The sequence below is a fragment of the Amblyomma maculatum genome, chromosome 9, assembly GCF_055883805.1.
Source record: "Amblyomma maculatum isolate TAMU_Amacu chromosome 9, ASM5588380v1, whole genome shotgun sequence".
Taxonomy (NCBI): Eukaryota; Metazoa; Arthropoda; class Arachnida; order Ixodida; family Ixodidae; genus Amblyomma; species Amblyomma maculatum.
This window is the reverse complement of record NC_139352.1, coordinates 127,259,704-127,275,227: the sequence shown is the minus strand read 5'-3', so window position 1 is coordinate 127,275,227 and position 15,524 is coordinate 127,259,704. Positions and strand designations below refer to the sequence as shown.

The window sequence follows — 15,524 nt, the reverse complement described above, 5'->3', positions numbered from 1 at the left end:
TGTTGAGAAGACTATATCAAAGGGATTTTGCTTTGTAATGTTAAATAATGTTTATAATACAACATAATGATATTCTTTGATAATTTATAACAACATAATAATTATAACATTGAAAAGGTCAGATAATTACTTATGTAACACAAACAATAATACTTACACGATAGTTTTATTATTCTAATGTTGCTACCAGCTGAAGAATTATTTGGCAATTGCTGATTTGCTTCTTGTTCATTGTTTATTGGCATAGATGAAACATGTATCTATGAGCGGAAACAGGTCTTGTCATCACCTTTGCATGCGGTTCACTCTGCGGGCAAGCACTTTACATTAACATGACCAATATATGTGCAGCAATCCCGTCCTTTGAGCTAAATTGTAGAATATATTTGTAGCAAAAGTTATAAATTTTTAACATGGATCTTTTTTATTACATCAACCAATTCCTATCACTGCTTTGCCGGCTTCCGCCAACGATGCAGCATGACAGCCAGTGAAGAGGATATCGGGTACTTTTTTGTAAAAAAATATCATAATGGGTGGGCTTTACAGCAACATAAGTTGATATGCAGAGAAGCCCCCTGTTTGTATACTGAAGACGTCCTTACATTCCATCATTCTACAGTGTTCCTTTTTCTTTTCTCTTTCAAAAACAGCGTACCTGGAAAATCATTGAGATGGGGCAGTAAGTAAATATATTCCAGCGCTGAAAAATTCGGCAGATATAATATGTGCCACGTGACTATAGTTCAACCCGCATGCATTAAATAAAGATTTTAGTTTTTTATTATTATTTTGCATGATCACCACCGCTCGTTTTGTAATATATTCAACCAGCTGTTACGCCCAAATGCGAGCACCCTGTTCTTTCTGTGGTACATTGTCTCACTTGTAATATATGTGGCACATATGATAACAGGCCGCGCGCACTACCGCGACCCTAGTGTGATTCGCATTTCATATAACCTAGAATGGCTTACACGGAAGCTCTACGGATAATATATAGCTACGCTTCGGCGTCGTTTGGTCGGATGTCCTGTTCACTGCAATTCTCTGAGACACTCGAAGTTGTATACTATCTCGTGTATGGTGTTCTCGTGTCTCCCAGGCCGCGTCGTCTGCCATCTCAGCTGCAGCCATGAATGGTATAACAGAATCGGCAGGCGAAAACTAAAACACACCATCTATGCGGACCTTTATAGAGCCTGAAATTTAATTTTTAAGTGCAATATTTTCATTTGCGGTTGCTTTCTTTTTCGTTTTTTTGTCAACAAATGGTACAGTGCGGCACTGCTGCAAGCTACTTTCACTGCGGGACGTATTACAAATGGCGGCGCACTGTAGTCTAGTCAAATGTGCTAGCCTCTATAGTGTCATGTCTCTTTCCAGGGACCATTACCACATTGAGAACACTTCCCGCATTGACTGTTTTGGTAAGGCTCTCTTAGCATTACTGAAAGTTATATAAAAAGAGTTCACAGTGGATTTATTGCATCAGTCATTTATCGTAAAATTTGCGCGTAGAAACTTTAATCATTTGTGCTCCCGGTTCCTTCACGTCGTTGGGATACAAGCGGGACAGTGTGTGTACTTGCGAGGTTTGTGTACAGTGCGAGTTGCTTACAGCCCCTTCGGTCACGTCTTCTCCAAGTGTGCAGTGCTGTACTTAAAGTAGTACGTAGTACATGTTAATTTGGTGCGGAAGCTACCCGTATAGCTACTCGCTGTTGCAGTATTTCTTTTTTTTTTATGTTGCTTTCCCGAGAACTGGCCCTCATATGTAAGTGCATCGTTGTTGCTTTCAGCTGTTTTAGGCACAGCCTGCCTGTATGCAAGCACACCGTTTGTTGTGTATGCTTCGCCCCTCTGTACTTGTGCACTGCAGAGAAGCACCAGGGAAGATGATCATCACTGTATTTTAGTTCATGTCATGGGCTGCCGGGACTTCATGTACTGCCTTGTTGTACATGCTGTTAATTAACTGTTAATTCGTAAAATATAAACAAAGGTTAACTTTTCTCATATAGCTGTAAATATTTCGTCATACTGCCAAGGATGCCAAATGAGTTGTTGAAATGTCAGGATGATGCTAGAAATATATTGATCCTTGTTTACCCTTTTGTGCTGTGCTACTACCACAAATTCTGAACAGAACCAGTCAATTCATTTTCTTTTGCTGTCCAAAAGAACTTCAGTATACTTTCTTCATCAGTTTAAAAGCACTTCTGCTTGTGTTGCCTCATATATGTTCTGTTTTCACCCAGAACCTCTCCACCTTCCCCAGTACTTCAAGAAATAAAAGTAGTCACTGAGCCAAGCTTAACTGTCCTTTGCTGCTTTCACTAGAAAAACATGACCCTGCTCGTCCATATCATGGGCACGGTTAATGCAGACTTTGCAGAGCATGCTTTTCTTGTCTGCAATATTTGGGCATTTTCAAAACATATTCATCATTGCTCGTAGCAGGCATGCCCATGTGGACTAAAATACTGACTCTTCTAGAAATGAGCCCCACCTTGGCTTATGTGTCATGAGATCAACTGTAGTTGATGTTGGGACTTGAGTCACAGGTGCTGACTCTGTAACTACAAAAGGCCTCAATTCAACCGGGAAGGGCATTCTTACACATCTCTTGACTGTGGACCAGTGCACTAGTGCTATTTCGAAAACATGAAAAAATACAGATCAAAACAGGATTGGTGTGCTGGGTGTTTAAATGTACAGCAGTGGACAGTAGGTGCAGCAATTTCACAAGAGTCCATGTGCCTGGTACGTTGTCACAAGAATGCACACAAAGAGACATATATATTACTTTGGTTGTTTTTATTCTAAAAGTCTTGTGAGCTTGAAAAATTCCTTTATGCCGACAAAAGTATGCTTTCTGTGCGAGTTCAAAGTGTTGTGGTGGTGCCTGCTGGCCACAAGGTCAAAAGACATGCACAGAGAGAGAGAGACCCTTTAATGAAGAACAGAGATTTTAGCCGTTTAAATTTCTCTGACATGCTACTCTGTGTAGGAAGGGGAATTCGGGAGGTAACGATGGAAAAGGATCCTGAAGAGATTAAAAGAAATGAAAAGGGAGATAAAATGCAGCCATTAAGTGCGTTCTAAGGTGCATCGTGGAGTCATGGTATAAAATGAAATGATGAAATGCATAGTCCGATAAATGTGCTTATAGAGTTCACAGCGTGAAAAATGCCACAGTGTGACATTCAAGGTGAACTTAGTTTGTCTAAAATTCCAATGTCTTTCAAATACGTAAATAAAAAGTTTGTTGCGAGTCTCTGTTGCCTTGGGCAGGCTGAGAGGCCTAAAACAATGCCCATTGTTAAAGGCACTGGGGAGAGCTTTTCTATGCTATGTTCGTAGTATGCACGCTCGTCAGCGTATGCAGGACACTCAAAAGACATGCACATGTTTATTCAAAGCTTTAGGCACTAAAAAAAATTATTACTGCTTAGAAGTGTGCTTCCTGTCATAGCAGTATGTGTACACATGCATGTCTTTTTAAGAACCAGCTGGCAGTAAATTTACTACCAGTAGATTATTATACCTACAGCTGTATGCGCTCACATTTTCTGTGATTCAGTTAACTTTCTTTTCAGCCGTATAATGTGCTACTCCTGTGTGGGTAAAGAAAGATCACTTGGGGTTTACTTCTTCAGTTAATGGGTTTAACGTCTCAAAGCATAGTAGAATAGTCCAGAAATTTCAACCACCTGGGTTTTATAACGTGCACTGACATCGCACTACCCAAGGGCGCCTTGGTTTACCCATCACAAAAGGGGTCGCCGCGGCATGGAACTTAGGGTCTACCTCAGTCTTTTTGTGAGCCCAAGTATTAAATGTAAGTGTAGTTAATGCAAAAATGATCATACTTAGATCTGTACTGTAACGAAGAAATGCTGCTCTTTTGCTGTTATATACACCTGAAAAAAATGTTTAATGTGGGAAATTTAATAAAGCAAGCAAGAACACTAGTTTGGCGTAGTTTATTTTGATATACGTGATATAAGGTGTATGTAGATGACTTTGTATCTTCTTGCCTGCTGTTCCTTGTATCGCTTAGCGCAAGTTTCTCGGCATTTGACAACTGCCACAAAGGACCAGGCCTGCTATTTTAAAGCAGATTGAAGATCAGGACAGTTTACATGGTTAAACCACATGAGAACATATGTCACTGCTGATGTCACACGCACATTTAATGTAAGCAAGCACAAAGGCAGGTAAATTTAAGACAGATGATGTCACAGAAACAGCCGAAAAGTGGCCAGCCAGAGGCATGCTGTGAGGTGGGCCGTAATGTGTGCTGCTCAAGCTGCCGGGAGTGACATAGATATAAAGCCCAACTTTAACCAAGCCGTATGAATGTGCTTGTGTGACCTAGGGTAGCATGTCTAGCCTGGTACTCAAAAGGCGATTCTGATCTCACCCTCCCATCTCAATGGCGAAGCTAAAGTTAGCAGCACTTGCCGATTCCACCGTGACGTGTGGTCTTGTGACGTCACAGGAGTCACCTGTTCATGTCACCTGCCAACTGCAAGAGGCATCCTCAAATAGTTGAAGACAAAGGCCACGGCATCAGACATACCTCACATCTTTATTTACCCCATGCTTTTGCAGTAAATTTGAATTCGGCATAATTTTTTTGCTTTATCTTGGTTATTGAAAAGTCCTACCTTTGTTAAGAAACGAAGGTGCCATTTAAAAGCACTTTATGAAGCAGAATGTATATGATAGGTCACAATCTTTTGACTCTTTTATGAGGCACAAATAGCCCAAAGCTCAAGATGTATGTAAGGTGAGGATGGTCTTGTCTGCTTCCCTGAGAAACTTTGGCAGCTTCACAAGTTCCCCATTGTTCAGCTTAACTGCACACCCCAAGGCATGGGGTCCTTTGACCAACCATGCAGGTAATCTGCATGCAACAAGTGTGCTACAAAAGCTTTAGTAAAAGTTCACGAGGAATCTGTGCTTGGCTTACTGACTACTGCTGTCAAACCTTATAGGCCACAATGTCATGCAAAAGGTGCCGTCACAGATACCAAAGCCAAGGGAGTAAGTAGACGGGGCATTGCGACAAAAGCAAGCATTTCTGAAGAGTAACAAAATCATAGGAAGTGCCAGGCAACTCTACTCTTTGTTCTTGCAGAGAATCAGGGTCTGCCATTATGGTACTCTCGGTGGGGTGGCACAAAGAAAAAAATGGGGGAGAGTACTGCTCTTCATAAACATAATTCAAAAGAAAAAAAAAAAACAATTGTAACAATGAGAGCTTCACATGCTTACCAGGAAGGAGGCATTATATGAAAGTGTTCTTTCTGTCAGGGCCCGAAAGGGGCTATCGGATAGCTTTGTAGATGGTGCCCGCCTGCCACCGTCTCTCGTCTTCCTTCGCCATAGTCATTGCATACAGTGCATTAGGAGTGCACAGTAACTGTTTAAGCTTTGCAACCTGTCACCAAAGTTGCAAGATCACTTGACTGGGTGGCAGCAGTGCCCTCAGCACTGCATGGGCTAAGATGGCCTTAGAGCTTGGGTTTAAAGTTGCGGCTCCATACGCAGAATTCTATATGGGGTTTTATGGCGCATAAGCAACTGTGGCTATCACAAATGTCTTGGCTTTTGATTCATTATTGTCAAGTGAAGTAAACTTAGGGTGTTACAGCAGAGAAATGGATGAAATAAACTATGGTGTGTGCAAAGAAAAAAGTCAAGGCTTATATACCTATTTTTTTACTTTTACCCCGCCACAGTGGCTCGGTGGTTAAGATGCTCAACCACTGAACCAGGTTACAGTGGTTTGAGCCGTGGCAGCCGTGTTTGAATTGATGCAGAAAGCATAGCACCCGTGTACTGTGCACAGTCAGTACCTGTTAAAGAAGTTAAAGGTGATCGAATGATCCAGAGCCCTCCCCTGCAGTGTCGCTCATAGCCCTAGTTGGTCTGGAATGTATAGAGCTGTTGTGCTTTTCGTCCGGTTCGATCATGAATTCAACCCATAAAGCTATTGATTAAAAAATGTAATTCCACTGGCTGCAAGGATGTTTTAATATTTAGACATAGTAGGTCAAAAAATATGACTGAATAAACATGTTTACTAAATGCTAAGTAATTTAACTGCATGTGTATGCAACATTCCCCATTTAGGCTCTTGGAACGTCCGATCACTGTTAAAAAGGGAGCTGATCAGTGTAGCGCCTTAAAGGTCCCCAGAAAGGGGTCACCAAGAAGGGTAAACAACGCCATAACACTGATAGTTATTAAACCACCCATCATTCTCCCGCAAAAATTTTCGATCTAGCTTCTGCGACACCAGAGATATCGGCGATTAAAAATGACCCTTCCAATTTTCCCTCTCAACTCGTACGCCGAAGGGAGCCATAAAAAAACAAAGAATACAAGCAAGTTCAAAGCTCCGCCCAGACATACGTCACTTCGACGAACTTCCGGTTGCCGCGCGCTCGCTCGCTGGCGTACTCCGCCAACCCGTCCTCGCTTGCACACGCCTGAGGAGTTCGCCAGTTCGCGCAGCGACGGTTAGTGTAACCGCGAACCCGTGGTTATCCTATGTTACACGGCGGACCAAACCATGGTTGCACCACTAACCGCGGTTACCGCAAACCGAGCTTGACGACCTCGGTTTGCGTCGTTAACCGAGGTTATGACGGCGTCTGTTGACGGAAGCTACTCGTCGGCGCCCGAGTGCGCGAAACGTACGAGCGGGTCTGCTTCACAAAGTTATTCATTTGCCCACTGTATCACGTTTAAAGATCGATGTATAGATTATGGTGCCACCCGACGTCTTCGATTACGGCCGACAGCGCAGCGACTGCGTACTGAAGCCTTGTCGCGCCTACAGTATCGTTTGAACGGCTTGTTGCTGAGCAGAACGCCAACAAATACGCGGCCTTAGCTATGAAAGCACACGAGTTTGCAACGCTTGCAGCACGGGATGCCGCGAGCAGGCTGAGGTACGTTACACAATTACCGCGGGGGTGGAACGTGCGAGCGCGGCGAACGCCGGCGCCGTGCGTGACCGTCTCTAGTCGTCGTTAGGCCTATTGTTTCGCTTCGAAGCCGCGGCGGTCGACGCTTTGGAACATGAACAACGCTGTCGTAAATCGTCTACTTATGAAACTGCCTTATAGTGATTCCTATCCTGCCATAGTAAAATAATTATAGGATTAACTCTGCCGACGCATTAATCGCAGAGCTAGTACGAGCAGATCGGATCAGCCGAAATGCACCAGCGGCAGCTGGCTTGAGCAGAAACTAGCTTGTATCACGGCTATCGCTCTTACCAGCAATTTGCTGCTGGTCAGCGATCCTCAAGAGGGCTTCATACTTGATATTCGGCTCAGTATTCCAGACGCCAACAAAGTTTAGCACGCTTTATTTCGGACATCGGTGCTAACGATCCGCCGTGTCGTTCGCGAACGGCATGCGGGAGGAGGGGCCACAGCGGCGGTGTTTACGGCGGTCGAGGAGGTGCTGCCATCGTGCGGTGCTTGACCGTGCTATTGACGCCTCGTCGGACGACACTCCGATACTCCTGAAACCACGTTATATAAATAAGATATTTGTAAATGCAGCTTCGTTCTGCCGATCCCTGCGTCGCTTCGGTTGTTGCACTTAAAGGTCCCCAGAAAGGGGTCACCAAGAAGGGTAAACAACGCCATAACACTGATAGTTATTGAACCACCCATCATTCTCCCGCAAAAATTTTCGATCTAGCTTCTGCGACACCAGAGATATCGGCGATTAAAAATGACCCTTCCAATTTTCCCTCTCAACTCGTACGCCGAAGGGAGCCATAAAAAAACAAAGAATACAAGCAAGTTCAAAGCTCCGCCCAGACATACGTCACTTCGACGAACTTCCGGTTGCCGCGCGCTCGCTCGCTGGCGTACTCCGCCAACCCGTCCTCGCTTGCACACGCCTGAGGAGTTCGCCAGTTCGCGCAGCGACGGTTAGTGTAACCGCGACCCGTGGTTATCCTATGTTACACGGCGGACCAAACCATGGTTGCACCACTAACCGCGGTTACCGCAAACCGAGCTTGACGACCTCGGTTTGCGTCGTTAACCGAGGTTATGACGGCGTCTGTTGACGGAAGCTACTCGTCGGCGCCCGAGTGCGCGAAACGTACGAGCGGGTCTGCTTCACAAAGTTATTCATTTGCCCACTGTATCACGTTTAAAGATCGATGTATAGATTATGGTGCCACCCGACGTCTTCGATTACGGCCGACAGCGCAGCGACTGCGTACTGAAGCCTTGTCGTGCCTACAGTATCGTTTGAACGGCTTGTTGCTGAGCAGAACGCCAAAAAATACGCGGCCTTAGCTATAAAAGTACACGAGTTTGCAACGCTTGCAGCACGGGATGCCGCGAGCAGGCTGAGGTACGTTACACAATTACCGCGGGGGTGGAACGTGCGAGCGTGGCGAACGCCGGCGCCGTGCGTGACCGTCCCTAGTCGTCGTTAGGCCTATTGTTTCGCTTCGAAGCCGCGGCGGTCGACGCTTTGGAACATGAACAACGCTGTCGTAAATCGTCTACTTATGAAACTGCCTTATAGTGATTCCTATCCTGCCATAGTAAAATAATTATAGGATTAACTCTGCCGACGCATTAATCGCAGAGCTAGTACGAGCAGATCGGATCAGCCGAAATGCACCAGCGGCAGCTGGCTTGAGCAGAAACTAGCTTGTATCACGGCTATCGCTCTTACCAGCAATTTGCTGCTGGTCAGCGATCCTCAAGAGGGCTTCATACTTGATATTCGGCTCAGTATTCCAGACGCCAACAAAGTTTAGCACGCTTTATTTCGGACATCGGTGCTAACGATCCGCCGTGTCGTTCGCGAACGGCATGCGGGAGGAGGGGCCACAGCGGCGGTGTTTACGGCGGTCGAGGAGGTGCTGCCATCGTGCGGTGCTTGACCGTGCTATTGACGCCTCGTCGGACGACACTCCGATACTCCTGAAACCACGTTATATAAATAAGATATTTGTAAATGCAGCTTCGTTCTGCCGATCCCTGCGTCGCTTCGGTTGTTGCACTTAATGGGCAATGGCCACCTAACCGATAAGGGCGGCGAGCTGTAACAGCCCGCACAGAGTTCGAGCAGCGTACGAGCAGACGACTTTCGCAGCTACCGGAAGTGTGTTCGTGACGTCATGGTTGCAGTGACCGCAGCGAATGGCAGCTTCTAGCAAGCCTTGCCAGTCAACCGACCCGTGACGTCACGGGATTAGGAAATAGTTCCATGCGACGCCGCCAAGCGACATTTCCTCTGCCCGCGAATTTCAAAAAACGCTGTTTTTAAAAATTAATACTAAATCGCTGGCTTTGTTCCAAGGAGTTATACTTTGCGTTAATGCTCAAAAGGATGTGTTCTACACACTGAACACGTTTGTCAGTGGTTTCTTGGGGGCCGTTTCCGTGGACCTTTAACAAAGGAGCACTATTTTATTTTCATGGAAACCTGAAGTAAAAGCAGATAACCTTGTTGGTGGAAAGTAGTCCTAATAAATAGCGTCGCAGGTCAGTTCCAGCCCAAAATGGGGAGACTCGACTATTCCTCCAGTAGGTGCGCTGAATAGAGCGCCTCTGCAACTCCAGCCAAGGAACAGGCCTACTGGTAGTCTACCAGATATGGTTCCCTCACCACCTTGGATACACAATGCAGTGCCTGCCTATAACGATCGTTTGTGTGTAGAAGTTGAGTGGTCTGGCTTACATTAGCTGTGTACTTGTTCTGGTCTCACAGGAGAATGGCAAAGAAAGCGATTTACGCCAAAGGCTTGCTCTCGACAATGCCGTAAGCTAACCGGTCAAGTGAATTGGTAAATGAGAACATAGATGTCATTTGCCCCGTGCAAACATCTTTAGCTATTTCTGTGTGCTCGTACAAAATCGTGACTGCGACATGATGAAAAATATTGGTTAACGTAATTCACTGTCCTAGTCACCATGCAGCCACCACACGACACACTATTTGAAGGTTAGCAAAAGTAAGGAACATCCCTTTATCTTGCGCGCGACAATATGCACAGAAGGGCTATGTAATATATGCAAAAGACTAGCTCATTCCTACCAAATGCCTATACCTGAATTGAGCAACACTTTACATAACCAACTACTGTTCCGAAGCACCCGGGTTCGAACCAAAGAAACATAATGCAACTTGTAGCGTAGACAAGACAGCAATGCAGCAATTGACTACTCTCCAGCCGTTCTCTATTTCACTTCCTAGTTTTCTTGCGTACACATGTGCAACAACACCGTCTTCATCACATTTCCACCGCACTTAAAAAAAACAAAAAAAACCTTGCTGGCAAATGGCTAAATATCCTCTAATACATCACAGTCTTTTAAACCTTGCGGGAAGCTTCTTTTCACATTTACTTCTGCGGGGAGAAGGAGTAGTAGTTGCTGCTGTTGAGGCACACTTTGGTTGAGGGGGGTCTGTCGGTTCTGTGTCGGGCAAAGCCAGGAATGAGGAAGTTCCCGGGCTAACATCTGCGTTATTGGGGTTATGCGAGGTTGGACTCTGGTCTGCGTCTCTGGTAGTGGACTGGTCGACACTCGGGTGCAGTCAGTGGGCAACAAAATGTTAGCGGGGAGAGCCATCAGAGCTGAGGGCGGAGGTTGGCGCTGACAACTGCTTTTCTAACAGCTCATAATTTGGACGAGTGCCACACTCGCCCATCATCCAGCAGGTGTGAGACTGGTCCAATTCGCTCAACAACTCTTCGAGGCTCTGAAACCGAGTAGCCAGCTTGCCTCACACAATCGGCTTGCAAACTCGCACATAGTCGCCAATCTGAAAGTCATAGTGCTTGGTTCCACTCCGCTGGTCTGCATAAAGCTTATATTTGGCTTGCTTCTGCTCTAGCCACTGGCAATAGAGCTTCAGCGCTCTTGTACGATCAGTCGAGAAGCACTGATCCGGGCAGGCACACAACGTTAAGTCTTATGCGAGGCATCTGGCCATGAACTAGGATGGCTATAGTGCGATTCCTGTCGTGGAATGTGGCGCACAGTGGTAGACACAGTTATAATAGCAGTATGTAGGTCACGTCGCTCGCAAAGGGCCATCTGAGCATATGCCCTGAAAACCCTATTAAACTGTCCTACAAGTCCATTGGCTTAAGGGTCATAAACTGAGGAGTAGCAGTTACGTATACCCCGAGGATGACAATTGTGGTCCGTGATCCGACACTATTTCTTCAGGGTAATCCTCGTGAACAAATGTACCTTGAACTGTGGCAGTTGTGAAAGAAGACTCCGGCCATTTACTGTAATAGTCAATGAGTGTTATTGCAAAGCGACAGTTACTAGGAGCTTGGTCGAAACGGCCCACGATGTCAATAGCAGGCTTATCCCAAAGCTTGCCTGGCAAAGCAACAGGTTGCAGAGGAACAGTAGAAACCTGAACAATAAATAGCAGCACTGCTGGAAGAATCATCTTCGACTTTCTGCACTTCACTGGAACGATCAGATGACTTGCAGAAATAGCCCACTTCGCCGCACCGACGACACTTTCGTTTGCGAGCTTGCCATGTGGAGTCGTTCGCCAAGTGGGCAGGAGAACCGCAGCGATAGCACGAACACTCCGGAAGTGCAGATGAAGATTTACATACGTGGCAACTGCATTTGATTCAAGGGACCTGAGGGACCCGTTCTGATGTGCACTCGCATTCCACGCGCTCTACTGGAGCGACCTCTTCTGACAGCTCATTTGCTTCACAGGAAGCTTGCTGGCACTGTCTAGCGCGACAGAGTCAAGAAGGAGATGGCGGTTACTGAAATAGTGACTAATGGTCTTCACCAGCTGGTCCCTGAAGATGTCCGCGAAGCTCCCAAAACCGCAGTCGCCGACAAGGCTACGAAGGGCAGCGATGTACTCGTATGCTATCTCTCCGGCAGTTTGTACTCGGCAGTGAAAACGGTGGCGTGCGGCGATCACATTTACGGAAGATTTGTAATGCGTCGCCAGTATAAAGATAGCATCGTCACCGGAGTGTGAGGCAGTAGCGGTAGGCGCTGAAGTTGACGACGGCGACAATGTGTAGAAAATTCGCTGGCAGGATAGCCCTCTCCGGTTAGCAGAAGTGTGGAGGTATCTAGTGGAGGCACCAGACGCCAGCATGTAGTTGTGGAACGCCAGCCACCATTACTCCCACGGAAGGGCGGAGGCGGCTGAAGACCTGAAAAGCTCATGATAGACGGCCAGCAGTCCACGCCGAGGTCCTGGTTTAAGCTAACATCCTCGTCGCCAAAATATGTAGTATCTTACACGAGACAGGAACGCAGCAATTGACTGTTCTTCTCGCTGCGCGCGTACAACACTTCGCCTTTACCGCACAACTCACAACACAGAATAGCTCATGCGTACCAATAGCAATAATTAACACCGCCGCAACAAAATGAACACATTTAAAGCTATGACGAGCAACTATCACACAGATGAAACGCTACTCGGCTGAACACTTGCAGAGCGCCATTTTAAACAGAAGCGCGCATCCACTGACGTCATCATGCGCGGGTCACGTGAGTGTGACGCATTTCCGTGCGTGGCAGCAGGAGAAACGTGTGTGGGGTCGGCTGCTGCCACGGGCGTGTCTCCAGCCTCGGCCTAATTTTATCGGTTCTTTCAGCAATTATTAGATATGTCATGAGATCTCTTTTTCTGTTAAGAAGGCTGTGGTGGTCCTATGAACATGTGCGCATGCTATGTGTACCCCTATATTAGGCGCGAGCACCACCACTGGAGCCAGAGGCGCTATCGTCGACCTAGGAGCAAGTGGGATCACGTGACTCCTCTTACTGCAGCTGCAGACGCTCGATTGAATGTGTGCGTTTTAAAAGCTAATAGTCGCGTTTATTTTTGCAGTTTAGGTTGATATAGTGTGCCAGCCTTGCACCTTTTTATTTTGCAACGTGACTGAGGCTGCTGAAGTTTATTTAGGCTGTTGCTACGGTCCGTTACTGCTCTGTACTCGGACGTAAGCAAGGGAACCCGTCGCAAGCTCCCATTGCTACCCGGAACATAAGTTCAGAGAACCTTCCTTAATCAAAATTTGAATGGCCAAATCAGCGAGTGATCATTCTCATTGCGTGCACAGCAGACACTTCAGCGAGTGAGATTTTATACAAAGGGTTGGCGCTAAGAGTTCGGTGTGCGGCAGAAGAAACGGTGCGCGCGTTTTAATTTGCGCTTATCGCTTGCGAAGATACGATATTATTGCTGGAAGGAAGGAAGAGATGCTGGCTTCTTTATCGAGCACTACCCTCCAAAAGAAAGCAGGAATCATGCGAAGGCCAGAATGTCTCATACTGTTCTGAATGAACTCGTTGGCAAGTTCCACTGAAGTGAGCTAGAAGATTCTGCGGTCCCGGGCAGCAGTATGCATGGTGAGTTGTCTCAGGTAGCGTCTCTAGCAGTGTAGTAATTTCAAATGACGGAGTCCGTGAATAAACGAAAGATAGAGCATTGCATGCATGTTGTGATGTGCTGATTGAGACATGCGTAAAAGAAAAAGCTACTGTACGCGAGAAAACAAATATCCGTTCTAACCTAAAGTACCAATGGCGGTAGTCAGTGCGCAAGAATTCGGTGCGCGGAATGCACTGCTTCACACTTGGTAAAAAATTAATCCATGTCATCCCCACGTTCAAACTTGTTTGCTCTACTACGTTCAAAGGAGCAGAGTAAAGGTGCCGCTTCCGCCGGTGTTATGCGAAGGCACTCAACGTCTGTCAGGCTCCTGACAGTCCTTTGCTCTTGCAGAGGAATTCCATTACTTGTGCACTGACTGGTTACATCTGACTAGTTGTTTGGCAGCTTCAGCTTTCTTTTTTTTTTATCATAGCCGCAGAAATGTTGCAGCCGGTGCGCTTCGTTGTAGCAGTAAAGCTCGCCAACTATAGGATAACTCTGATTAGGTGAAGTGCACATCCATTTGGCTCTACTGCATTCCAATATATTGTTACGCCCCACTCCCCACGTTTTCCTAGACACCATCTTCCCACTTTCCCCCAACGACGATGCGTCTGCTTCCCAGATACTATGCCGTGCCGAAGAAGCCCGTCGTATAGCCCGCTTCTCACACTGGCTTCTCAAAGCCGCTCGAAAGATCACTACGATCTGCATCATCGTGCAGTTGCTTATTCTCCTGGAGATTACGTCTGGCTTTGGACGCCTATTCGCAAGCGAGGGTTATATGAGAATTTTCTCTGCAAGTAAGATGGTCCCTTCGTCGTGTTGGACCAACTGAATGACGTTAATTACTTCATCGCCAAAGTCACGACGGATAACCGCCGATCCCGCAAGACACAAGTTGTTCGCGTGGCTCGCCTTAAGCGCTGCCATCTTCGATCTGCCTAATTTTCTCGAGGTCGAGAATCGTTTGCCCGGGGAGAATTGTTACGCCGCGTAGCGGATCAGAAGCATCAGAAGCAGAAGAAGAAGCAGAGGAAGCGAGGCGCGCGCAGACTGATTCGGGTTTCTGAGCCGTGTGCGTCTGTCCTTCATTCGACGTTCACCTGCATGTAATAAAACCATTTCATCCGTTACAATATATATTTTTAAGTTTATGGGTTTAAAAGGGCAGCTCCTTCACGAAATCAATGAGTGGTTCGAAGACATTCTTCGAAGCGATTATTCTGTGACAGCAAGCATCGATCCTCAATCCCTACCAGAAACTGCGGGTGTTCGACATCTGTGGCAAAAGGGGTGAGGAAGCCGCCACCCGAAGAGGGTATACAAGCATCGTGAAGAGATTGCTCATCGCAGAACAGCAATTACTACGGGAATAGTGCTTGCTGGGATTATCTGATGTCGGATGGTCGATTCTTTTCATTTACTTTGTTAACCTGGTTGGGTAAGGTACGACCTATTACAGAACCGCGGAGCCAGTAAAATTTTAATACGAAACATGATTGCATATATATAAGGAATAATCTCCGATACATTCACACGGCCTAATACTGCGTCAAAAATTCTCGTAATGAGCGCAATAAAATAACGACAACAAATGTGAATCACAAGCGCTCCGCTGGCCTTGCCACACGATGCGATATCGAGTTTATCCTGCAATAATGCATGTGAGCAAAATTGTGCCCGGGAAGTGTCGTGTGCGCTCATCACACGCTGAAAACTTGGAGTGGGTGCGAAAGCAGAATAACGCGCGGCGGCCTTCGATCAAGGGCGAGTTTGCGGAGAGGAGCTTGGCGAGGCGATTCGCCTGAGTCAAAGCTTCATGCTTCAAGTTTATTTCAAAATACAGTCTTCTTTGTTCTTTAATTACGTTGAGGACTGCACTTCGTGGGCGATTTTCACCGCTGGTTACCGGCGGGTACCTAGCTAAAATCATGGACCAGCGAAAAGCAGGACAACTCGAGGTTGTCAAGGGCATGGCTGTAAATCTTGCATGACTTTGAGGTGGCTCAAGTGGCCGGGAGACTCCAGAAAATACACAACGCTGTGCATGCGCGTTGATGCGCTGCTACTGA

The 15,524-nt window shown here is 46.5% G+C and overlaps 1 long non-coding RNA gene across 2 annotated transcripts in view; it reads right to left on the bottom strand.

Moving 5' to 3' along the window:
• Positions 1 to 185: 185 nt before the first annotated feature.
• Positions 186 to 15,524, bottom strand: part of LOC146180351 (uncharacterized) — a 45,091-nt gene continuing 29,752 nt past the window's right edge. Inside the window, exons 3-4 of one of the 2 annotated variants that reach the window (XR_014700841.1) lie at positions 3,876 to 3,926; positions 186 to 658 (exon numbers count right to left, since the gene is read on the bottom strand). This is a non-coding gene — a long non-coding RNA (uncharacterized LOC146180351). The remainder of the gene's footprint in view (positions 659 to 3,875; positions 3,927 to 15,524) is intronic. The other variant, XR_014700840.1, reaches the window with a different exon arrangement.